General features: G+C 46.9%; 1 protein-coding gene across 4 annotated transcripts in view; it reads right to left on the bottom strand.

Moving 5' to 3' along the window:
• GRIN2B (glutamate ionotropic receptor NMDA type subunit 2B) overlaps positions 1-24,219 on the bottom strand; it is a 241,102-nt gene that overhangs the window by 204,870 nt on the left and 12,013 nt on the right. The window contains exons 1-2 of one of the 4 annotated variants that reach the window (XM_042050517.1): positions 20,915-21,002; positions 19,685-20,129 (exon numbers count right to left, since the gene is read on the bottom strand). The gene's annotated coding sequence lies outside the window, so the exon portion shown is untranslated. Of the gene's footprint in view, positions 1-19,684; positions 20,130-20,445; positions 20,521-20,914; positions 21,003-24,219 lie in introns of those variants that run through there. The other 3 variants (XM_042050519.1, XM_042050520.1, XM_042050518.1) reach the window with 3 other exon arrangements.

Raw genomic sequence — 24,219 nt, 5'->3', positions numbered from 1 at the left:
ACAACCCTCTGCCATTACAGAAAATACCATCTGATGCTGAAACCTCACCGAGAGGTACCCCTTTTGTTTTTCTATAACCTTCACTGGATTTTTGGTTTTGATGGGCCTTATCCCAGCACCAGGGTATCAGCCAGATGTCAGCACAACTGACACAGAAGTCTGCTGCAAGCAGACAACTGGTGGGACAAGGGGATCCCATGGGGATGGATGTGATCACGCTTTCACTTGGATGACTGAGCCCATGCACCCTTTTCCTACAAAAGTTTCAGCCAGAAGAGGACTAAAAGGGAAAGGGCTGCCCCATAGTCACAGTCTCAGAGCAACCAGCAGATGTGCTAAGAGTAAAGCAGATAGTTCTTGCAGACAGAGCTGCATTATGGAGAGAGGAATGACAGAGATGCTTTGCCTTTCCTTGTCCTCTGGTGCTTCCCACTCCCCAAAAAGCCCATCAGCCTGCACCCTTCCTCTAGTAGTGCACACTTTTCCAAGGAAGTGGCCATGCACAGTTAGACACGGGCAGTCCCTCCACTGCTTCATCACAGGCTGACATCCAGGCCAGGTGCAATGCACACACTCACATACCTATGAACAGTGATCAGAGAAAGTGGACAAAAGCTAAGGGAAAGGAAACAGCAGAGCAGAGAAAGGGAGGACAAGAAGAAAAGTGAGAAGTGAGAGGGACAGGGAAAAGAAGAGAGAATAATGGGAGAGAAAGAGGAGGGAGTTATTTTGCAAGCAGTAGCTAAAAATCTCCCAACGTTTACAGCAAATGATGCATGGAATACACTGTCAGAAACGTGATGCCCAGAACCTATTGCTGCTAAATATTTAATCTGATTGGCAGGGAGCCATTAAAACCTCAGTGTCTGGATCTCAGGCTTCTACAGAGCAACAGGTAGAGTAAATACATCAACGTGTAGTGATTCACCTTGGGTGCCACCAGTCTTTCCAACCTGCAGCACTGTGCAGGGAAAAAGTGTTGTCACTGCATATTAGGAACATCAGAAACAGGCTACAGGAAAGGCGCTGTTTATGTACTTTGGCTCCCACTGCAAGCTAGAGAAAAGTGGAAGGTGGACATGCCAAGTGTCTTCTTCAGAAATTAGAATACACGGCTGCAAAGATCTCACACAATGCAGTTCATGTCTCTCAAGCACTAAAAAGTCATACAGAAGCGTGGTACATCAAGGCTGCAGTTCAACTGGCTCACACTTCCCTGCATGTAATCCCTGACGCCAGTCTGAGAGCAGACCAAAGGCTGCCTCCAGCATTCAGCTTCCACCGTCTGTCGAGCCTGAAGCAGGTCAGAACATCCTGCAGATGTGTGTCCTAATGCCAGCACCAAGAGCGCAGCGGGGCAGCTGGGGTGCAGGCAGGTACTCAGCCCTTTGGGGTAAGAAACCTGATTAGCTGCTACTGCAGCATCCTGAGGGGAAACAGGGCAGCCACCTACTAACAGGGGCTTGCACGTGTACATTTGCACACCCAGGGCAGTCTCCCACTTTGCTGACTCTACCCATAAAACTTTCAGAGACGCTGCTGTCACGTCAGCTCTGGTGTCCCCAAGCCAGCACCTGAGCTATGTTCCCAAACAGTGACTTCTTGGAGCTTTGCAAAGGAGAAGGATTGTGTTTAGACAAAGCTTCTGCTGTTTAAAAGTACAACTCCGTTCTAATTTGGAGTCAAAACTGGCCACTCAGAGGTGGTCTGGGGAAAGAAACAGACTTTCTTTTCAATCCTTTGTATCGTTCAAATCTACTTGTTTCTAGAAAGAAGGCATTTAGAGGGTTGTTTATTTAGGTATAATGTAACATTTTAAATTTGCCAACGCTAAAAAATGTAGAAATATTCTGCTCTGCTATAGTGAGTTTCAGACCAAGTTCCTCACCACCATCCAATACTGCAGCAACAGGAGCACAGCTCTTCCTAAGAATTCTACAGGTCCAGGCCATGTTGTTGACTCAGTGCACTGGCACTGACAAGTTACAAACTGCATGAGCCCAGTGGTTACCTTCCAAAAGAAGAATAAATAGATATAAATAAATACATTAGAAGTGGAAAGCCATGATAGAAATCTAGGGGAAAATCAATATGCTCCACACTTATTTCAGAGGACATGGGATTTTACTGTATCCAGAATCCATATCACATAAGACATCTGCAAATCTAACACTGGCTGCAGAGCACTGAAAGTCTGGGATGAGGGTTTCACAGGTAAGACAGAACTGAGACCTTCTCTAGGCACAGATCTTGCAGATCTTTCGATAGATTCACCAGCATAAATCTCCCATCATATTCCCCCTTCTGTATTTCTGGCTGCTTTGCTGTCCCTGTTGCAGCTGTTCGAGGAGCTGACTTCATCAGAATATGCTTTGTGAAGTGCTTTTCTGCTCTGTATGGTGCTTTTGCTTTTTTTCTTTCTTTCAGTAAGTGCCAAACCACTGAAGAATGCCAAGGCTAGAGCTCTGAAAGCCAAGACCAAGTAAAGAGTAAGTATGATTCTGTGGCATCATCAGCTGAGAAGTGGCACCTCACAAGCACAAAAGGAAGTGTCACTTTTGAATACAGCTGTACGGAGTTCATCATTCCAGCTCACAGCAGCACAAGTAGGCTGAGTGACTTGCTCATGGGCTCTGACGAATCCTGCTCTGCTTAAGACTTGTCCAAGTCCAGCTTGCCAGGCTTGTGAGAAGGTACTGCAAGCATCTGGCAAGGCAGAAGGAGACCTGTGCCTCCATTTCAGCCATTCCAGCTGACAGCCTGACATGCTATCCTCAACCAGCAATGAGGGTGGGCTTGCCAGACCACTGACCTGCTGCAGGAAAAAACTGCTGGGGTGAGGAAGGAAAATGACTTTACCGACCACGGCTCTTGATTAACTGAATAAAAGCCAATTTGTGGAAGTCCGATAGGAGGACCCTGATGACCTGCCTCCTATCTTTACCATAAGTTGAGTCTTCCTTGTAGCCCAGGACAGCACAGCCCCACTTGTACACAGCGCTTCAGCCTTTGCCTTAAAAGGTGCCCTTACAAGTTTGCAGCAAGAACCTGTTTCTCTGATGCTAGGCTCCTGTCACTCTTCGAAATTCCTCTTAAAATTGCCCAGGGACTAGCTGTGACACCAGGACACAGTCACTGTCCTACAAGGAACTGTGCTGAAGCATTTATTTTACAAATGGCCCTCCAAACAGGTATCCCAAAAGAATATGTTTAGGATGCTCTTCACATCACAGTCAACAGAGGTATTCACCCAGAGACTGGAGCCACCAGCTGAGATACTGCACCAGCTAATGGCTCTGTTTCTTATCCTCACCTCTCCCTTTCACTTGGAAATGCACTCAGTCTTAAAAGGAGCTCAGGAAATTAACATTTCCAGGTATAAAATACTTCCATGTATGAAATAGCATAGCATGTGAAAATGGGCTTTATATGAAAAATGTGCAGAATTTTTTAAGTACAACTGGATGAGAAATACTGTGATAAGAGCTCTTGCTTCAAATTTTCCCATGCCTGTCAAAATGAGGAGATATAGAACTGCACACATTTTTTTAAAACTAATTAGGCTATTTTATTCCTCAAAAAAACATTCACACTAAAGGGGCAAAAAAACCCAGCTAATCCACACTTTGTTGGAACTAACTCCTCATTGCATTTTTTGTAAGAAGTGTAGATTTCCTCCATAGTCCCTCCATTGCAAAAGACAGCATTCAAACAAATCCATAAGCAAAGAAAATATAAACAGAAACATTAATAAACATGTTAATACACATAATAGGAATAAAAAACCTGCAAGAAAAAGCACCACAGCTCTTGTTCAGAAGCTCAAGAAGCTTTTAAAGACTACGGAATCACATGAAAACTTACTGAAGCAAGATCAGTTTCCCAATGCCTGTGTTGTGTGATAAACAAGTGCATAATTTTACCCTGGCCATCTACATTCATAACAATTCCCCCACCCCTCCCAGCCTCCTTGTCACCCAACACTTAGGCTTCTTCTTCATACAGGTCCTGCTTTTCCCACCTTCAGCTAAAGGCCCACTTTCTTCTAGATCTGCCCTTAGTGACTAAAGGGAATAATTGGCCCCTGTCCTCTCTTTATAACAGTCCTTTACAGATTTGCTGTTTGGTTTCCACCCACAGTTATCTTTCCTCTAGACTGAACATGTCTGGCTCTCTCAGCATTTCTTACAGGATTTAGTGTCTACTGTCATCTACCCCATCCCCTTGCTTGCTCCCGCTCCAGCCTGCAAACTGTCTTTTTAAAAACAGTACACCCTGACATGAATGCAACACTACACATTCACAGACAAAAAGACAGGGGAGAAACTATCTATGGGTCCAGCAAATCAGAGGGGGAGGACTTCTGTGGGAACACCACATCCTTTCCCTCCTCCCCAGGAGAATCCTGGACACTACTTGTAGCAAGGCTCCAAGAGTCTACCATCACTTCCCTGGAAACAGTACTTTAGCCTCTGCCACATTTCACAGCAGGATCTGTGCTATCTATTCTGCACTTTCTTTTGTTCATTTGCTGCTATTGTTTGGCTACAGCTACTTCTCAGTCTCTGGTTAGGCTCCTACACAACTCCAGTAGCAGTGCAGAGCAGGCATCTGACCAACGGCCACTCCGACAGCACTAAACAAACCCTCATTCTATTTCTCTCTCCTCTGTTTACATTCTTAAGCACACACTTTAAGGCAGTCATCACGTCGCTCTTTTAATTGTCATTTGGCCAAGCTAAATGTAATTAGTTACTTTAATCTCTCCTCTTAGATCAATCCCTCCAGCATCTTAATCATTTTTGTTGCTCCACTGAATTTGTTCTAATTTGCTGCCATCTTTGGGGCACTAAGTTCTCCAGAAATTAGCCTAGGTACACTCAGATCAGGCACATGAAGAAAACATGACTAGAAACATGCAGAAAACATCTCTTTGCTTCAAGACACAACAGTTCTGTTTATGCAATCCAGAAATCACATCAGCCTCTTTGCTGCCGCATTGTACTGTGAGTGCATATCTCATTTGCAAACCGGTGTAACCCCAGTGTCATTTCCAGCATTACTGCTTTCCAGGGGTGTACCTCTCATCTCTGCTTTCTTTCCGAGCACAGTCTGATTTTAACTCCTACTATTCAATTTACTATCCTCTCTGTTAATCCCCAAATCCTATTCTGAGGTATGACTGCTTAGCTAGCTATGTATCTCAAATCTCTTTGATTTCCAGTGGAAATACTCTCACAAAGCAAAGGCATGTCATCAGAGTAAAGCCAAGGCACATCCCTAAATTCACAAGACAATATGGATTCTTCACAGACATGTTCCCATCATCAGTCCCTCACCAAAAACTGCCAAAAGGTTTTCAAGAGCTTCAGTTTGCTTTGGTTGTGACCAGTGTTGGGCCACTGTGTAACAGCTTTGCTGCTCTCAGAAAAAGCAGTGGGCCCTGGAGACCCAGGCAAGGCCCTGTGACAACAATTGGGAGCACTGAGCAGGTGCTGCTTAAGCATCACTCCAACATACCACTGCTGTGGTACATTTCTGTACATTGCCTTTCCCCGTGCACACCCTCAAAGTGGGCATGGCACCTTCCCAGTAGTCTGAACATCAGCTTCCTCCAAACAGTGGTGCCTAAGCCTTCCTTCCTCCTTCATCCCAAAGAAGGGGGAGGCAGGAGGCTACTTCAAAGCCTTTTTGTGAGACATCACATTTGTGCAAAGCACACCAGATGCTGCCTGAGCATTGAGTAGTCATAGAGGCAGGACCTGGGTGCAAAGAGTACTTTTTAGGATGCAAAAGGAAAAAACCCTTTCCCTCCTCCAAAACTTGTCCTTCTGAAATCTCCTTCAAAACTCTTCTGCCCCCTCCAGCTCCCAGATACTGGAGCCTCCAATAACTCCCAAAGTAGTTCAAAGGCACTGAGACACCGTGGCTTTGCCTCCCCACCTGCAGGACTGCCTTGGCCCTGAATTGAGGCTGATAGAATGAAGTCCAGTTGAGCTTGTCCACACTGGAGGAGGAGGAAAGAAGATGGAAGAACAAGGGAAAGGTGGGGGTGGGTGGGGAGCCTGCCCTGGGCTGCATTGATTCACTGCCTCCACAGCTGCTCAGCCCAGTCCAACTTCTGATAGCCACAAGGCAGCTGTCGCTCAGCAGTGTCTAAATGAAGTAGGGGGGTCCTTGACACTCTGTCTCTGACTGTGCCTGCTCCCCTTCTGCTCTGGGACCCAGATGAAGGGAGCACATCTAGCACACTGAGTGGGTCGTAGCATCAGCTTCCCTCTTCCCAAAAAAGAGGTCCAAAATAAAGCAATGGCTACTCCTCCCACCCTCTCCATGAATATGTACTGTCAGTGTGGGTAAGTGTGTCAGCTTTCTCAGTCCTTCATGGTCCAGGTTTTAGCAGGACCAGAATGAAATTTACTGCCAGTGAAAGTCCAACAAGGTGTATAAATCTGTCTTCTGGCCACAACCTATTCTCATAACCCAATCTCAGCCCACTTCCTCCTCACCAGCATCAAGAGAAGGTTTTCTGATTAACTTTCCAGGCTCACAAAGGACAAAAGAAGCTTAACACAACTCAAGTCACTTGAAAAGCCACAACGTGTGTGAATTGGCTGGATTCATGACAGTCGTTAGCACCACCACAAAGATGTTTGTAACAGAATCTGTCTGAGCAGAGAAAGAAAACAAAGAGGGTTGCATAAAAATACAAACCTGTGTCCTCCTTTGTATGTTAAGAAAATACGAGATGGCACAGATGCACACAAACACCTTGCCCACACTTTGCACTGACTTGAAGCCCAAGGGTCCTCCTGCAGGACACCAGTGTGCTTCTAATTGAAAAGAAAGACCAGACCTATGCATATATCTAAAGCAGAGGAGCTCCATCCAAACCACCTGAATGTATCTCCTGGCACAGACCAAGGATGGCCACTTTCTGCCAAATGCTGACCAGCATATACTACACCAGCTCAACCAGGATGGAGGTGGTCAGCTTGGCTTCACCCAGTAGGGAGTTGACTACAGCCAAGAGAAAGCTTAGTGTGGCTCTTACCTTCCCAGTCTAGCACATGACAAGATGATTCCCAGTTACATCTTCTCCAGGCCCTTCCGTTTTGCACTGAGGAACTCCATCCATTCAGTGCACCGCGAGTTCTGCTCAAGGTTCTACAGCTATTCCCCAGCACGTTCTTCCATTTACTGGTATGAATGTTTCATGTCTCATTTCCAGTTATAAGAGGCACAGCTTAACCTCCTCCTCCCGAGTGCAGCTTGCCTTCTCTTTACATTGCTACTCTGATCTTTCATGGAACATACTATCTCCAGATGATTTTATCCAAGTTCTGTTCCATTTCTTTAGCTGGTGTAATAAATGTGGCATTTTAGTAAAGCCAAGGTTCAAGCTGAGTTTTTTGCATACAAACTCTTTAAACCCCTAAGGCTTTAACTAGATAACACACATAGATTTGTCCTATCCAGGAGGAGCACTGGACCAAATATTGTCTTTTTGCCACTAAATATTCAGATATCCTATAAGGAAATCAGAAATTTTACAGGGAATTTAAGTCTTGAATGCTTTTTCGTCCTCTCCCTCTGACTCTCTGACAGTAAGATCAAGTTCTATGATTTCTCCATCAGGTTTTGTCCTGTAACTTTTAAACCATTTTATATTACTCTTTCAAAGTAGTTCAGATTATGAGAAAACACAATTAATTTGCTTTAAAAGTCTCAAATTCTGTTCAAGTAGAAATTTCAACTATGGCAAATACAGTAATTTTAAGCAGTTCTACCAGAGAGCATTGATTTTTGTCCCCCAGGCACAGTCCATCAGGATTTGGGGGAGGAAACTTGACACAAATTAATCTGATCCCAAAACTAAATGTCAACCAGATTCTATACCTACTCCTGTTTCATACTGCAGGAAAAGCAATACATTACATGATCAAGAAAACACCTGAAAACTTACATGGAAAAGAAGTGTTTAAGAATCTGTGGCTACCCTTATGTCATTTAATGTTCAAGAAACAAGGAAATCATCAAACACAAAAAAATAGCACCCTTTGTATTAACATGAAGCATTAATGCAGCATTCATTGCAGGCACCGAAAGAGCAGCCTAGACAATACCTCAAATAGCTCTTTATGATGTTCCTCCAGTGACAAAAGTGAACAAGTTTATAAACAAAAATACATCAAAATGAAGCTGATTCAAACAAATATTGGAAGCCCTTGCATCTCGTACCCCAGAGCAGACATCCAAATTCAATCCAATCTGATGCTGAATCCACAACCTATACCAAGATTCCCCATTTCAAAGGGACAGTGGAGCCAGTCTCTGGGCTGCAGCTGCATCCTTGTACAGGTACACATTGCAATTTGTCCTGCCACAGTTGCTGAACTGCAGTATCACAGAAGATTGTCACATCAGAGAAGACACACGGATTTCTGTATTACCCTGTGCAACTTAAAAAGACACAGACTGTCAGGGCAAACCTTCTAATTTGCTGTTTTGTTTGATTTTTATGCTTCATCATGCAAGCAATATTTTGTTAGGAAATATATGCCTTGATGGAGATGGGCAATGCTTCTAAATGCATGCAGGAAAAATGTACAAAGACATATAACAAAATGTCATTCTTAAACTAGCTCCCTCCTGGGACACAGTGGTGAGAGAAGCAGCAAGCCCTGGCCATCTCTCCTTAGCCTGGAGTATCCAGAGAAACAGGTCTCTGAGGGGTGCCACAGACCGGCCCTTTACCTGGTCATGTCAACAGACCTCATGCATCAACTTGCCACTGTCTGGTTTGAAATCAAGGTCTGAGATATCCATAGATCGTGGCTCGGCTCACCTAATGGGACACTGGCGTTTCTTGCAAATTCAAATCACGTTTGAGAACCGTTTACATCAGACCCAGACTGAGGAATCTCCAGGCCTTCGCGTTCAAAAGGACACGGACTATCAGGTACCCAGTTTTCTTACAGTGGAAAAACACAAGACAGAGGACCAGACATTAGGAGATTTTGGATTCCTCATGGAACGTGACTGTTTTCCAAACTGTGTGGTGAACGAGCAGTAATTTAATACACTCTTTGTCTTTTCTAGCCCCCAACCCTGAACATCCTTAAAATGCAAACACGCAGAACAAAAGAGATAATTAAAAGCTTTTAGAAAGCTCATCTATGTAGGCTACCTTTGTAGCCAATAGGGATTAGCTTTTCTAGAGGGTACACTGGAGCACATCCATGGGGCTCCTGCTCTACACTGCCCTTCAAAGAACCTGGTCTTTCTCCACTGACTTCCTGGAGTTCCTCTGGAAACAAGTCTCCAACAGCTAGTGTTCACTTCTGGAAAAATTCCCCGTTCCATATAGAAATCAAACATCTCACCAAGCTTTTAAAAGCAAATGTATAATGAACAATTGAGAGGGGATACACCAAAGGATATGAACTGCAGGAATGAAAATCCCAAGTGATTTTAAAGATCTGGAGACAATTTTAAAGAGCTACCTGCACATTATAGGAAACTATAAAAATTTTCATTGGAGCAGTAACTCTGGTTTCCCATCACAGAGTCCATAGTTCTCATCCCTCATCCTTCATTTAAGAGCACTTGCTTGAGGATCAGGTCTTTGTTCCCTGGGAATTCACCTCCTCCTGTTACTCTATTCCCCACCTGGAATCAGCACTGGAGCTCAATGCTAAATGAAACATTTTGTTGTCATGTCACTGGGAAAAAACAAATGCATCCAAAGCAGAACAACAAACCTGTACTAATTTGGAGGAAGAATTAGCTCCCATGTCTCCCATGTCTCAGAGGACTCCAATGCCTCTGGGCTACAGAGCCTGTGCCTCCATTTCTTTCACGCTGAAATCATTTCTCTTTTTATAAGTAATTACTTTACATCGGGCCAAAGAAACAAACTACCTCCACAGCCCAGTCGTTAGAGCACTCCCTCTCCAACACAATGAATAGGCATTTATATAAAGTAGAACAGTTCCAACTGGAAAAGCTCCAACTGAGAAAGCATTACTGCAGAGGACCCAGTAGTCTGAGCCCTCATCTTGGCTAGGACAACCTCAGGGACAAGTCCCCTCTTCGAAGTATGCAGAATAATGATGCGTCACACAAAACCCAGTTAGTTTTCTGCCCATCAGGCTGCTAGCTATTCTTTTCTCTGCTTTTTCATGAAAACACATCAAATACTCTAATCTCAGTGCAGAACTACCAAAACCTCTGAATTTTTTTTTTTTTTTTGGTGGGGCAGTTAACCCATTTCCAAACCTCTTCTGTCAAAACCCTTACTCATCGCCTCTAACATCAAAAGCTGAAGTCAGGAGTCAATCTGCCCTAACAAAAAAAAAATACAAGTCTATTAAGGTGAGGCATGTCATTAACCAATACTCATCTCCTACTATGCATCTCCTGGTTTCTGAAAGTTATTACTCCCTCCAGTAAGAAAAAAGGCCATTGCACAGAAAGGGTCGCTCATATAAGATACCCGCTGTGAAAATCCAGCTCCTGCTTCAGAGACCACCAAGGTACAGGCGCTCAGCTCCTGCAAAGTTCTCTGAGTTCTGAAGTTCATTTAGTCTACATAGAAATCATGCAAATTAAAAATGGTTAATGTGTGACCCTTCTGACTCGCTCTGAATCCCTAGTTTGAAAGTTTGTGAACTTTCAAACCAGGGGTTCAAAGAGCTTTCTGCAAGAGCAGCCATCTTTCAAGGCAGCCATCCCACGGCTACCCTATTTTTCTAAGCTACTAAATTTTTCTCTCCTCCTGTTTAGGGTACCAGTGCCCCATCACTTAATGAAATGATTGCAATGTCTTTTCCAATATTCTGTTTATACTTTCGTGGCACTTAACACTGTTACTTTCATATTGAGTCTTAAAAGCTTCCTCCCAGAAAGAGTACCGCAGACCACATCCACGCCGATCTTATACTTTGACTTTCAACATTTCAGGACACTACCTATATAATTTCAATTATATATGATAGTCACCTTTTCAGCAATAAATTAGAGGGTAATTTCAAGTTGCACTGAAAACGTGGAGAGCTGAAAGGGAGAAACTATGAGAACAGATTATGTCATTCAGTCGCTTTCATTAGACTCTCCCTTGGGGATTGTCAGCCTCTGATGTTTCAGCTTGCCTCTGCTGAAACACACGTCTGACAGGAGGGAATCTCCCCTGAGATACTTAGGCCACTGACTGCAGCAGCCAGCAATAACAGAGAATTATAGAGGAAGAGAGAGAGGGGTGCAGGGATATGCAGATCTTTCCCACGTGCTTTCCATACAAGCCTATGCCTACGTGCAAGTAGCCGCAAGTTAGTGCGTTCTAGTGCATTTCCTCTGCAACAATGCACTTCAAATGCATTTCCAAGCAAAGCCTCGTGACAGAAATTCCCCAGCAATCCAGCTGTGTACAATTAAACAACATCCTGCTTTACCTGACACAAAGACATTTACAGCAGCAACCCTTCTCCATCCTCCTCCTGGAGCAGCTGGCAGCATCCTGACACCTTTCCATGTAGCAGTGGAGCCATTCTTCTCAATGCACGGGCTTCAAAACCACCTGCCCCCAGATGCTGTGAAGAGTTTGGATTGCCCTTGGCTTTAGGATCCTAGCAGCTCTTCTGCAATTCATTTCCAGGCGGTATTGATTTAGGACCTTCACCTTTCTTATTCCAAACAGCCACTGTGTATCTCCAGTACCTCATTTCCAGATGTGAACACTGGAGTAGCAGAAGTCTCACATGACACAAGGAAACCACGGTCCCTTGTTACAGCAGACTTCAGTCTCTAACCTACCTGTGCCCCACTGTGTCCTGCTCATGGCCCACAGCCAAAGGTAACAACACAGGACCACTGCAGCCTTAAACTATCATGAGACTATTATGCCTATCACCTGAAAATAGTTTTCTGTTAATTGGGCAACCAGCTGTGATGTAGGACATGGCATTTGCACTAGTGAATTATCATCAGGCTCGTGACACCAGATCTTATCTGCCTCAGCTGGCTCCATGTAGCCATCTCACCTCCTAGTCTGTTTTGAAGTACTGAATTTAATAAGTTTTACATTTGTTTCCTTTTTAAAAATCCTCCAAATTCTTCAGAGGTCATACATGCAAGAAACTACGTCCATGTGAGAGAGTTGTATATATTACCTCCCAACAGTGCATGGCAACCCTAACTAAGAGATTAGGTGAAGAAGTGAAATAAAAATGTTAAATCCAAGTATAATAAAATAGAGAGTGTATTGTGTCATTTCCTCCATTTGAGTCTGAGTCTGTCCTGGACACCTGTATAGAAAACTCCTCCTTCCTACAAAAAAACACCAGAGGTCAAGATTACATGCTTATTACTCTTTTTTAAAATCGTGTAATCCACCAGCAGGGCTGCACCACAGCCACCACTTCTGCTGATGCACAGGAGGATACACACTGGCATAGGCCTTAGGCCGCAGAGCACGTTCCCGATGCTGGCCAAACTCACAATTTCAAAACAGCCCTTTCAGCCATCTCAGCTACCGGCAGGGCAATTTCTATTGGAAGATCCCTCACAGAACCCACTGCCAGAGCCGCTCATCCAAACCCCAACCAAGCACAGGAAGCTCCTCCAACTCAGAGCACAAAGAGATGTGACTGTGAAGGCTGGCTAGTGAAGCGATGATCCTCAGAAACCACGATGCTCATGGCTGCCCATATCCCATTTTATCTTCTGGAAGCAGCAAAGAGGAGTAAACAGAAGGTATTTTTAAATTGTATCTCATCTTGCAAGACAAAAGAATGACATCATGAAATAGCAAGGTGTGAATTTTCACATCGTTCAGTATGTGACGGTAAACCTCCCCTCCCCTTGCAGTATCAGGTTTTGGCACACTAGCTATTCAGATGTTGTGACAGTGTAAAGCTTTGAAAGCAATGGCTACAGACAGGTGAAGCTTCTGAATGAAAGACACATGGTCTCAATCTAAGGAGCCCAACTTATCCCAGGATTCAAGAATTGTGCTTGCAAATGCGAAAGCATCATTCACACAGGACATGTTTCTAAGCCTCTTCTGCCTGATTTCCATAGTGCAGCCCTTGCCAGTCTCTTGGACAGTATAAGCTGTCACAGCGCACCAGAGGTTTTCTAAACCAGGCATCTTTGGGGAGCTCCTGATATGCGCAACTGTGCCACCAGTCAACACCATCATTTTGACTCCTACAGGTACCATATGAGATTTGTTGCACAGAGCCAAACCCAACCAGGTTCCTCCAATGGGACAGTTCCTCCCTCCTGCACACAGGACAAATCAATCTCCTTATCTTTCTTCCAAAGTTGTTTGGTTGGGTGTGCAAATATCACGATCTGAGGTTCACTGGAGACAGACTTTATTAGATACAAAATCCCAATAGTTCAGCACCTACATCTAGCTTTAAATATTGTCAGTAGCAGCTAATCTGCCAAATTTATCAGCTCTTCTACTGTCACTAAAACATTAGTGCAGTAAACATTTAATTTGATGTTTAATGTGAATTCTCTCTGCTTCATCTTAAAGTCATTTATTTCCTGATCTGTCCTCTGTGACTAATGAGAATAATTGGCCCCTGTCCTCTTTCTGTAACAGTCTTTTATATATTTGCAGACAACTAGGGATCCACCCATAGTTGTCTTTTCTCCAGACTGAGTTTACCGGGCTCTCTCACCCTTTCTCTACAGGTCTTGTTTTCTCTGCTCTGTGATCATTGTCTTAGTTCACTCCCTCACACTCCCCCCAGTCCTTCCCTCTCTTAGAAGTGCTGCCCTCGAACAGAATAGTTACCTAAGCAGAGCTAAACCACATCTGTAAATAGGTTCTAGACAGATCATTTCAGTATTTTGAACAAATGAGGATTGTATACAGAGCTACATGGGCTGGACAGTGGGTTTGGAGGAGGAGGGTGGTAGCTACAATGCTTCATTTCTTGATGCCTGGTTGAAAATCCAGGCTGGAAGTACAGTAGGCAAGAACTGTTCCCACAACTAAATAGCTACATGCAGACAAAGTAGTGTAGGCTGACTGCTACCTTGAGAAGTAACTTAAGAGTTTGTCACATGGACAGTTAATTGGAGGTGAGCTCCTACATGCCCAACATGCCAGGAGTGTGCAGGAGTGACAGAATAATATCCCATGGATTATTCAGGCCAGATAATTTGGTGACCCTGCACCTGTTTTAGCAGAGGAGCAATCAGCAGAGATAAGCCACCAAACGTGAAGATCAAATTCACTTTTTTTCCCTTAGAGTGTTTCTTTCCTATAAATGTTTCAGCAAAGCCATGCACATGTTAGTGATACTGTACACGCTTTAGGAATACAGAAACATCAGAGCTGGCAACCTAATATTTTACCTGAGCCACGTTCAGTGACTCTTTTCAGTTCTGAACCTTCCTTGCGGATGGCGTTTGAGGTATAGGGAGTGAATTCTGCAGAGATCTCAGCCTAATACCCCTTTCACTTTGAGCCAATAACCACACTCTCATTCAAAATTTCTCTTTTCCCCAGATGTTTAATCAGTTCATCTGTATTGATATATATAGATTATATATAGATATAAAACATGGTCTTCAATTGCTTGCGTTAGAAAGGGAAGAGAGCCACCCAGCATACTTTGCAGTCTACAAATACCAGCTGTATTAGGAAGAATGAGCTGGCAGTGAGTGTCAGAACACATACCCGAAGTATTTTTATTCTTCTCACACGAAGCATATTCAATGTATATGTAAAATTTTAGAAAGAGAACTCTGTCCCTTCTCCTGCCCAGAGTCAGTGTTCTCTTCTGTTTCCAGGAGAACACAGAATAAAAGGCAGCCTTGCCCCGAGAGGTCCAAATTAGCCATGGTTTGAATTGAATTTGCACAGTTTGCACACTGCCTTGTGCCACACATTTGTTTCTGAGTGCACAGAGAGGGGATTTTTTCTCTGCAGTGACCTCAGGCACATGGAGATACGCTGCTTGGTTTGCACAGATCACCACCCTGCACTTGGTCAACTTTTACACACACCAGTTCACACCCCAATGTACAGTTCTAGCTGGGAGCTTGTGGTTTGCGGCTTAAGGAAGCAATGAGCTCCTGAACCATAAAGGGTGGGTTTGTTTGGATTTTTTTTTTCCCCAACATGAAAGGTAGCTTCAACATTTAACCCAGCTGGGTCAATCTCCTAGTTCCCAGGCACTTAGCATCATGGCACTAATTTTGCCAGAGCAAGCACCAGTCCACACCTGCCAGGAACGTTCTCTTCTGTCTTTAGATAAACAGACAAGCAATAAAGGTAGGTCAGTGGGATGGTGGAGCCCCCTTTGTGGTTGGAGAAATGGGTTTTTTAGTTCCCGTGACAAGGCACTTCGCAGAAGCAAAAACACAAAACTCATAAGAAGGGACAAGGCAGTTGTAGCAGGTGGGCCATGCTTAGCTTCAAATATCTTATTTTCCTCTGATTCCCCTTCCACATATTTCAGTGCTGTGATCTTCAAACTGCCATTTCATCTTACGCAGCGAGGTACCCAAGGCAGCAGCGAGTCTGTCTGACTGCAGCAAAGCGACAATTAATAAGTTGACTCATTTTGGTGTAAAGAGTTCTTGTGGATGGGGGAACAGAGGACAGATCAGGGTAATAGCAGATAACTGATCAGCCATGCTTCTCCCAACCACTTTGTGCTTTTCTCTCAAGTATAAATAAATATCAAAGAAAGCTAATCACAGAACTGCAGAAGAGTCAGGCAGGCCTAGAGCCCTGATGTCAGGCAGAGCGGATACTACGAGCACTCCATGGTGGATTAGGCAATCACAATACACTGAGCCATCTTGTTCAGAAAGATCATCTAGTCCATCTTTCCTATTAACTAATCCATTTCTTTGTGATAAATTGCAGCTTACACAAAGAAAATTTTAAAAATTAAAAAAACCCTCTGCATGTTATCCAGCTGCAAGGTAGCTGTCTTTCACCACTGCCCACCAAACCATGCTGCTAAGTAGAGTCAAGCAGAGTAGAGCTATGGCCTCCCTAAAGGCAAAGAGCATTAAACCTCTAGGGACAAGTCCTCAGTCTGGACTAACTCATAGGCAGCTTTTTGCGCATCCTAAGGATGGGAATGTGGAATGGAGCCCATTGCAGATACAAGCAGTGCTATCTGTACAGCATTCCCACCCTCTGCCAGCTTGGGGGAATGAAAAAACAGCACTGGGAATCAAATCCAGACCTCCCACATGGTACTGCAGAGACACAAATCCCTGGTGCCAGCCCAGGCAATGTGAGTCCAGTGTGGGAATCCAAGCGCAGCTCCATAGCTCAGGCACTGGAAGCAAGGTCCACCTGCCCTCTTCCAAACCAAGCACGGGAAACAGCTCCAGCTGAGCCCCAACAGAAGATGAAATATAAATTAATTCCATCACCTTTTCCCCCTGTAGGTTAGGGTTTGGGGATCAGGTGCTGGTTCATAGCTTGATAGACTTTTTATACAGGGACAGTTGGTAAGCCAAAATGAGGATAAAACTAGTCAAAGCATCAGTCAAAGCGCTGGGGGATGGCAGGCTGGGATTTTTGCCCCTATTCTGTATTTTCTACCTCTCCATAATCTCTTGCATGATGTTCTGGCATGCACAGGTGCAATGCAGAACTCAGCCAACAATGCTGGTATCCTGAGACCCTTGCCCAGAACAGGATGGCTGGGTGCCGCTGCTGACACCTTCCTTTGTTCAGCAATGGTCTCACTGGCACAGGAATTGCAAGGGGCACCAGGACTGACGCAGGCTGAACTGGCTAGTGCAGCAGGTGTGTGCCAACAGATCAGAGCCCAGGGTCCCTGGGAAGAAGAGTTGTGGTTTTGACCATGCTTCTTTCCTTTTCCCTGCTGAGATTTGCCTCTTGGCTGAGCCAAGAGGAAGCTGAAGCAGATCTCACCACCCCCAGGCTGTTTCCTGACTCTGCCCTCAACCTGTTCCATCGTGTCCCAACCCTCTGAGACCTCCACCCAGGACTGGTGTGGTGAGGTATGAAAGCAAAGCAGGATATACGGAGGCGACATACCCACGCTGCTGCTTTGGGGTGGCGTGGGTGAGCACTTGAAAATCGCCCATACCCACACCTCCCCTCTTGCAGAGCACCCTGCACCCACACACAAACTGCTGCTCTCTACAGAGCTGCAGCTGGGGCACACCAGGTCAGCCAATACAGCAGGATGCTGTGTTCCTGCTCTGCTCTCCAAGGCCTTGGGGAGTGGGACAGCACCCCATGAGCGGGAAGTGTTGCATACCCAGCCCTCCCTGCCTGCCCAAGGGGCAGCTCAGGAGGGATCAGCTGCCTCCACACACTGCTTGCAAAGCCTGAGGTACCTGTGCTTGACGGTGGGGAAAGCAATGTTAGTGGGCACCTCCTTTTGCCCATACTGGAGCTTGCAGAGAAGATGAGGAAAAGTCACAGATAAAGGTAGCAGCAAGAGAGACTAGGCAGTAAAGAGGAGTGAGGATGTGGGCCGGTGCTCCCGGCCCCCACGGCTGAGCATCAAAGCTTTAAGACCCCTCCTCAAGTCCCACCTGCCCTGGCCACCTCTGCACAAACCTGGCCCTGGTCATGGCTAGGAAGGGCTGTGGCAGGGATGCGGCACCCGCTGGGGCAGGGTGCCCTGCTGGCAGGACTAGCGGCTGTGGCAAGCAGCGGGCAGGCAGGGCTGGGCTCTGCTCTCCAGGGGAGCAGGCAGCCTGGCCCCGCTGCCAAGGGCTGCCACCCCGGACAGGCACCCGCGGAAACCTTCCCCTCTGTGCCCGCAAAAAACCTTCTCCCCGTCCCATGTGCCTGCAAAACCCAGAGCAGCGGGCAGAGGGGCAGGGGCTGAGCCCACCCTCCCCTTTCCGTGCACTTCCCCCCCCCCCCCCGGGGCTTGCGCTTTTAGGGGCTCTCAGGGGTAAATGACAGCCGATGAAAGGGGCTACAATCCCCCAACCGTTCGGTGCTGGGGTCCTCGGTAGATCCGGGATCTGCGAGGCCTGAGAAATTCCTTCGGAAAACGGGGGAAAGGCTCCCACACGCCCTCCTCCCCGCACAGGTAAACTTTCTACTCCCACTTGCGGCGAGGGAGGGAGAGCTCAAGCAGGGAGGATCCAGGCGCGGATAAACCCTGGGAAGCCTTAGATATTTATAGAAGCATAGCCAGAATATGTCAGGAAAGGTGGCTCTCAACCCCTTCACGCGGAACCGCTCCTGGTTTTTAACAATAGGCCGACAAAACCCCCTCAGAAATGTGGCAAGGAGCTACTGGAAGGACGCAGGCAAAGGAGGCGGTGGGAAAGGCGCGCCCCGGCCTCAGCATGCTCCGGATGCCTCAAGGGCTGAGGGTGCCTCAAGGCTGCCTCACCCCACAGCAGGGCTGGAGGGTGACCCCCCCTTTCTCCTCCCTCTGCTGTGGGGTGCGCCCCTCGCTCCTCTTGCCGCCCCCCGCCCACTGCCAGGCTTCCGGTCGGGAAGGGAGAGGCGGCTCGGGGGGAGCCTGGGCGGGGGGCTGGCGATGCGGGTAAGGGTGGTGGGGGTCCGCCCCCAGGGGGGCTGTGCAGCAGCTCACCCCTGCCCCCGCCTCTCCCGGCGTGGGGGCGCGCAGACCCACGCGTGACGGGCGAAGCGGCGCGGCGGGCATGGGCTGAGGCTTAAAATAACCCCGAGACGTTCAACACCTTGTGCCCGGCGCTCCCGCACCCCCCGGTGCCTCCTCTCCCTTTGTCTTGCCACCATCTTACGGAAAGACTCACATGTCACGTTACGGTCGGGATGCACCGGTATCTCTCGCGTATCTACAGCCGAGCGGCACGATAGCCATTTTGCATCCCTCCCGAGTGGGCTGGGGAAGGGGCTGCCTGCGTGGGGACACGGGGTGCAAGGCGCGGTGGATGGCGGGGGGAAGGATGGGGCGCGGCGGAGAGGGGCCACGATGCCCGCTCATAGCACCAGGGGGACGGGGATAAATTAAAACACGTGAAGTTGCCTGAATACAGCGCCTCGTAGGTTCAGGCTAAGTCGCTTGACGTGCTTGGACTTAAAATAGCCCTCCACCTCCACGCAAGCAGGCGCACTCGCCCCGGCGCTGGGCGGGCTCCTGCCGCGGTGCCAGGGGCGGCCCCGGCCACCCCCCGGGCCCCGGCCCCGGCCCCTGCGTTAGGCCGCTCACGATCGAGAGACCGGCGTGGGTTTTCAGTAATGCACCACCCTCCTCGGCAACAAGCGGGTTTCTACATCCTGTTGTTCCTAACGAGCTCTGCTTTCACATCAAAGCATGGCAAGGAGCCGCTGGACCAGTGAAAAGGAGGAGGCAATTTTGCGGGTGGATGGATGAAAATTATTTTCGTTTTCACCCCTTTCCAAACCCGTGTTCCTCCTCCCGTGTCTCCCCCGACCCCACCTGCCCACCCCCCCAAAAAAAAAATCACAAGGGACTTTCCCCCAGTTCACAACGTGGTATCTAACTCAAACCCTTTTGCCTTCTCTTCATGTCCTATTTGATGAGCCAAGAGGGAATCAACATGTCTGGTGAATGTGGGGTTTTTTTCCTTGTATCTGCTTCTAAAAGCAGCATCTCTAAACCTTTTGTTCTACCGTGAGTGATCTTCCCTGGGCAAACCCGTGTACCAAAATGAGCTGCAAGCAAAACCACAGAAACAGGAATTTCCCTACCTTGGTTTGTAGAAGCAGAACCTCTAGACGGAGAGATCAAGGGAGAGAGCATGTTGGGAATGTCCAGTCTCCTCTTCTTGCTTGCATATCCACATAAGAAGAATAAGGGTCGGGGGCAAACGTGGGGGAATGAGTTAAAAAACAATCCTATTTGGCTGTAAAAAAAAAATAGAGGTTTCTTTGTGGCAATCTTGCGTCTTGAAGCGGTGCAAATTCAAAAGCTGGAGAGAATCACTTCAGAGGATATTCAGCGCAAGTGGTGAGGATCGTCAAATGCAGGTTCCAGAGTAAGCATTCCTTTCGCCTTTTTAATGATTATTCTTATAATTATTCTCTTTTTTCTTTTTTTTTTCCTGGAGCCCTAGTGGAGGAGGTTGTGTTTAATGCAACTGGAGGTCGGTGCCGTTCTTCTGCGAAGCATGATTATCCTCAAAGCGTCCCCTTCCTGAAGGGAAAAATAAGCATCAATTTTGTATTAGAGGGATCTGAAGGGGATAAAAACTGCTCCCCAACAAAGACATTAATATATTGAGAAGAAAGGAAGGCAAAACGCATTTCCCAATAGTGCACACAAGCGGAATTTAAAAAAAAATTAAAAAAAAAAAAAAAAACAGCTGGCACGAGTCTATAAATAATTCAGTTACGGGCTGACTACACCATTCCCGGGATAGGCATGCATACGAGACGGGAAAGCGGGCGCGATGTGAATCGCGGAGAGAAAGCGACTCCCCCCCCCCGCGGCCCCCTCCCCATGCACGCACAGCATTTCGCCCACCCCCGGGCCCAGCCCCCGAGGGCTGGCGAGGGCCGTGCCCACCCCTCTGCAGTGCTGCCGGCACCGCTGCCCGCCGCGCTCGGCTCCACGGGCAGCGCGGGGCGCGCCGGGCGCACACACACGCACACGCACCGCCACGGGGGTGGGGGGCGCGGGGGGCTGCTTCACCTGCCACGGGGCCGGCCTGCACTACGCGCCCCCCGCCTCCTTCGCCCCCGGCAACACAACCCTCGGCTCTCCGGGCTTTGCTTGGGCGCTTTTTTTTTTTTCTAGGGGTGGGTGGATGGCTGGGAGTGTCCCCACCACCACCACCTCCAGCACAGCCGGACAGGGCTTACAGCTATGCAGGCATTTATTTAATGAAGCCGTAGGTATTTATTTTTTTTTCCCTCCCATCTCGCTCGGAAAAAGATTCACACTTAGAGCTGTCATAAAATCCAGACCCACATACATACCAGCAAATCCTGCTTCAAGCACTCGGGCTGCTCTGAGTATCTACTGCCCCCCTCTCTGCCTGCAAGGCTGATCCGCCTCAGACATGCTCAAGTTCTTCATTCTCTTCTCTGGTACTGCCCGGGTGGGAGATGCGGGGCGGGGAGGGGGAAGTGCTCAGAGCATCACCCTAAAAATACGGTTTTTTAAAAAAATTCTCTGCAATATAAAAGCTCCGAGAACGCTTCCCGGAGGTGGGGAAAGCATGGAAAGGTGAATTAATAAAGCAGCTTAATAATTAGTAATAATTAAATATACTCGCGGAAAATGGTGGGGAGGGGGGAAATATCAAGGGGTGGGGAGGGGAAGCTGTTCGAGTGAGCAGTGGGGGAAACGGGGGGAGAGGAGAAGGAGGAGGAAGGACGGTACGAGCAACGGGAGACCAACCCCTGCCCGCTGCCGGAGGGAGCAGGTCTCGGCCTTCGGCGGGGGCGAAGGGGGAGCCCATGCCCGGGCGGCACCTGTGCCTCCGGTCGAGCCGGGGCTGGGGCCGGCACTGCGGCCGGGGCCGGGCCGAGCCGCCGCCGCAGCCCCGCGGGGACCACCCGGGGCTCCCTGGGTCCGGCGTCCTCTCGGACCGCGACCCGCGCGTTTGGAAGCAACCGAGTGAAATAATGCTTCTAAAAAAAAAAAAAATTAAGAATAACCATAAAATAGTAATAACGAGAAGAAAGGAACAGGCACCCAGCCAGCAGGCAGGCAGCAGAATTGGATCCGAACGAAAAGAAAGCAGTGAGAGCAGAGATAACGCTAATATCCAAATTGGATACTCCACAATTAAGCCCGGTGTTTTAATTGCTATTCTCAGAGCCCCTTGGAAGCTAAGCAACGTGAAATCAGCCTGAACAGAAAGGAACACGTGTCTTCATCCTCATCCTGCCCTGCCCATGGATGCCTGGACCCTTGCTGCCCATGGTGCTCTCAGCCTCGCCCCGGCAGGGCAATCCACTCTGTGGTCACAGATCCGTCCCTGTCCCCTCCTGTGCCATGGGTGGCCTGAGCAGAGCATGCCCACCTACCCTCCTCAGCACTAGGGAACAGTCCTAGGGTAAGTCATACCCCCTACCATGAAAAGCCAGAGTAGGTAACAGAACAGACCACTTCCAGGTGGAAGTGTCAAATGCAGCCTTCAGGACATGTAGTCACTCCAGGGTTGCAAATGCCCACCCTGCCAATGTCTGAGTGTTGGTAGGAGATTTGGAAGAGCTCAGATGGTCCTTGGTGACCCCTAGGAACAAGAGCAGTGAGGAAAGCCCTCCCCATGCATCCCTGCCAGCTACATTTGTCCTGCAGGAAATCAGACCCCAGGCCAAACATCACACGCTCTGCTTCAGTGCTGATGCAGACTGCATTGTCCAGCCTTTGCATCCCTCTCACTGAAAGCACTCTCTAAGGAAAACACAGTTGCCTGGGCCTTTCTAGCATGCTCTATGTCCAGGAGCAGTGAGAAACGTACTGCTCAAAAGACAGGCAAGGAGGGCTGGATCCCACATGCCAAAAATTGTGTTCCAGCAAGCAGACAAGCACTCAGTGCTGGGCCTTTGTTCCAGGTATGTATTTGCAGGGCAAAACATGCATATGGCCAAGGTTTCTGAGGGAGGAAAGCCTCCTAAAAGAACCACAGCAGCTCTGGACTTTCTCTTAACCCCCAGGTCCTGCATCAGTTGGTACCTCATGGTCCAAATAGAGTTTGCTGGTCTGTAGGGAAGGTTATGGACAGTAATGTGGCCGCAGCACTGCGTGCACACATATCAATATGCCATCTGGAACTTGAATGAATTTCTGTTTCCATGTGTAGGGTGTGTACAGTGATATTTTTCATGTAGCTGCAGTGACCACAAGCAATACCAAACTGTGCTTGAGCTCTTTGACAAGAGGAGACAGCAGTATTTTCATTTTGACAGCCAGGATCTTCCTGAGGGTGCTGGTAAGGGCTGTTCTTCTGTTAGAATGATTTTCCTAACATTTTTAGGCATGCTTAAAAAAAAGTGACTATGATATTTTTCATTCTAATTTCAGTAAAAATGGAAGACATATTAGCCAAAGCCTAAAGTAATCTGAAATTATCTCAGAACAGTTGGAGGAAAGAACTGTAGAGTGATACTTGCATAGAGAAGCTGCTAATAGCTGAAGAGATTAGTCATTTGACTTTGCCATTCCTTTCACTGATAATAGTGATACAGGAATAGCAGACATGATTTGGCCAAGGGATGTTTTTTCCTTTCTGTATGGCAAGAAGGGATAAACTATGACTGTGCAAGTCCTCCTGCATTCTTTTGGATGAAACAAGCGGACAAGGAGCTTGACAAAAAGAGAGGGAGTGGTTTTTATCCAGCATATTACTTAGAAACACGAAATGGAGGGTTAAGAAGTATCTTAGGAACAATTTCTGACAAGGGGCTGCAGTCATTTTAAGCAAGTCAGCAATATTTAAGGTTATAATTCTCTGTGATCGTAAGATGAAGGAATTCATGAGCTATTTTTCTTTATAAAACTACACAACTCCACGGTTACATGGTACATGAAAGTCTTGTTCACTTTTAAGGATGAGACTAGTTGCCTTTCTACTTGATAGATGTCTATGCACATCTTACATAAACATAATACATATGTATATTTATAATTCTCTCTTAAATAAATCATAAGGGCTAAGTTCCCTATAGTGATTAGGGGCCTGAGTGCCCAATTCATCACTTTTTTCAGACAAAATTGGTGCGTTCCCCTTGACCAAAGAAATCAGGCTCAATTACAAATTTGAAGTCAGGCACATAAAAATGCCAATTGCTTCAGAATTATCTTCTTGAGATTTTGCACAGCATCTAATCCCCAAATTATTTGTATATTAAGATGTAATAGTTATTGTAAATAATGTGTGTGGAGGTTAGCTCCAAATAAAAAATGTTGCAAAATCTGCAGCAGCATAGTACTGTGCCAGGGTTTACTCTCACTAGCTGGGGTAGGCTTCTATTTTTTCTCCAATCAACTAAGATGAATGAACTGCATAAAATGAAACAAATAGCTTCTCTGATAGGAAATGGTTTTTCAAACATCTCTTCAATTCAAAAACACTTAAATGTTATTTGTAAGACAAATTGAGGGATTTATTTTAAATGGGTCCATGTTCACTATAAATTAAGGGCTATATTATTCTTGACCTGCCTAAGATAAAAGAATGTGGATTAAAGTTCTTATATCAAAAGCGACCAGGGCTGGATGTGGCAGTGATGATGTTGGGGAGGATGCAATCCAGGAGAGCCATTCTGCCACC

This window comes from Corvus kubaryi, unplaced genomic scaffold (genome assembly GCF_017639235.1).
Source record: "Corvus kubaryi isolate FWS band 111438036 unplaced genomic scaffold, C.kubaryi_AGA036_p1.0 74, whole genome shotgun sequence".
Taxonomy (NCBI): Eukaryota; Metazoa; Chordata; class Aves; order Passeriformes; family Corvidae; genus Corvus; species Corvus kubaryi.
This window is presented reverse-complemented; position numbering and strand designations above follow the sequence as displayed.